We start from the raw sequence: 2,237 nt of genomic DNA, 5'->3' as shown, positions 1-2,237 counted from the left end.
TCAGAAAAAAATAAAAATAATAAAATAATAATTTTTACTTGACAAAAAATACAAAAAATTAAATATTAATGTTAAAAAAAAATACCCGACATGTAAAAAATAAAATAAAAAATTTCTAATTTGTCGGACTATTTTTCTAATACCAAGTCTTGGGGGGCCATCCGAATCTCCTTGGGGAGGACCATCCTAATCTGAAGCTCACTATCAATCCCCTCCTCACCTCTCAAAATAAACACAATATTAATGAGTTTCACCTCACTACCAATCTCAATTCCCCCCTAACTCTCCAAACAAACGGGCCTTTGCTTCATCTGCAAAACTGCATTATTTGACGTAGCTTCACCTCACATTTCCTCTCCGTCAGTTTCGTCCCCTTTCCGCGTAACGTAACTGATACAGCAAGTCAATATAACCTACAACCTCAATCACCACCGTTCATTTAAACATGAACGGTTTACGACGTCGAAAACTCACAATAAAACCCCTGCTCTACACCATACCATATAAACCCCCAGCACTCTTAAATATCTCTCTCTCTGTGTCTCTCCTCAGTCCCAAAGTCAAAAAAATCATCCACTTCAATTCTCTTTCTTTCCCGTCGCTTTCAGCTAAAATTCTTGCTAAACTCCCAACAAACTCTCCATTTCCCGAAATACCCTTACATTTTTCACCTAATTTCATTAATGTCCTCTCCTCCACCGCTCCCAATCTCGAACCCTCGATCCACTGCTGCCACTGCGTCGTTGTTCGCCACACCGGCCTTACGCACGTTCATCGCGCGTCTCTCCGACTCCTTCCACCGCGCCTTGGCTCATCGCCGCCCCTGGTTTGAACTCGCCGACCGCTCCGCCTTCTGCCCCCCCGACACGACCTCCGACACTGCCTCATGCGTCCGCAATAACATCTCCTACTTCTGCGTCAACTACCTCACCCTACTCGCCGCCGTACTCGCCCTCTCTCTCCTCTTACATCCTTTCTCTCTTCTCACGCTCCTCTCTCTCCTCGCCGCCTGGCTTTTCCTCTACCTCTTTCGTCCGTCCGATCAGCCCGTCACAATCTTCGGCCGTTTGTTCTCGGATCGTGAAACCCTAGGAGTCCTGATCTTGGTCACCGTAGTGGTGATATTCCTCACCAGCGTCGGATCGCTACTATTAAGGGCAACATTGGTTGGGTTAGGGATCGTGTGTGTTCATGGCGCATTTAGGGTTCCTGAGGACTTGTTTCTTGATGATCAAGAGCCTCTTGGATCTGGACTCTTCTCGTTCATTGGTGGGGCCGCATCTTCTGCTGCTGTCGTCGCAGCACCCTCCGTTTGACGGCCAACGATCTAATGATCAGATCACACAAAGTTTTATTTATTTATTTTATATTTTAGTTCATTTGAACTAATCTGAAAGCACCAATTGCTTGACAGTATTTTGTTTTTTGGTTTCATACAAATTTTGAAATTTCGTTCCAGGAATTTTATAAAATGATATTGCTGATTTTTTTTTTTTGGTGTGTGTTCTTGTTTATTCGAGCATGAAGTAGAATAGTAGCTGATTTGCTATCCTTGTATACCAAGAACGGAAAATGATGAAGATAAAATTCGTCATTGCCTTTTTTTTTATTTTTTTGCTTTTCATGTGACGCTCTATATTCAAGGAATAAAGTTATAATATAATATAGTATTATTTTATTTTATTTGTTTTAAATCTTTGTAATGTAATAAGTGAAATTTATAATTTTAAAATTATAATATTATAATATATATTAGTAAATTAATTGGTGTGAATAAATAATAAGTCATTAGAGGTGATCTGAATAAATATATTTTTTAATTTTTTATAAAAATATATATAAAAAATAAAAAAATAATATGACGCATTTATTGAAACAATGTCAAACAAAGAATTTGATTCAACAAAGTGGGTGTTTGGAAAGTGGGTTTTTATGTAGGTTTTTTTAGTTGTAGGATATTATTGGAGAAAAATTTTTAGTGTTTGGGAAGATAGTTGGTTTTTTTTGTGGTTGGATGTGATGTTTGTAAGAGAAAAAATGAAATGATTATGGGGTTCGATATGATATTTTGTTTGGATTTATTTTTTTGTTGTTTTGCAAAAAATTTGTCTTTTAGTGAAAAAAAATCAAAAAAAATCCAACACACAAACTTATCAAAAACCACCAAAATAGTTGTTGACATTTGCAAAATTTCAATTACCCTTTCATAAATGGAACACCCTTTCATAAATGGAACA

General features: G+C 37.5%; 1 pseudogene; it reads left to right on the top strand.

Moving 5' to 3' along the window:
- Positions 1–441: 441 nt before the first annotated feature.
- On the top strand, positions 442–1,638 carry LOC114306959 (PRA1 family protein B3 pseudogene; annotated as a pseudogene).
- Positions 1,639–2,237: the final 599 nt, after the last annotated feature.

This window comes from Camellia sinensis, chromosome 10 (assembly GCF_055761805.1).
Source record: "Camellia sinensis isolate YWXY chromosome 10, ASM5576180v1, whole genome shotgun sequence".
NCBI lineage: Eukaryota > Viridiplantae > Streptophyta > Magnoliopsida > Ericales > Theaceae > Camellia > Camellia sinensis.
Note: the sequence above shows the minus strand (reverse complement) of the source record. Positions and strands in the feature narration are given on the sequence as shown.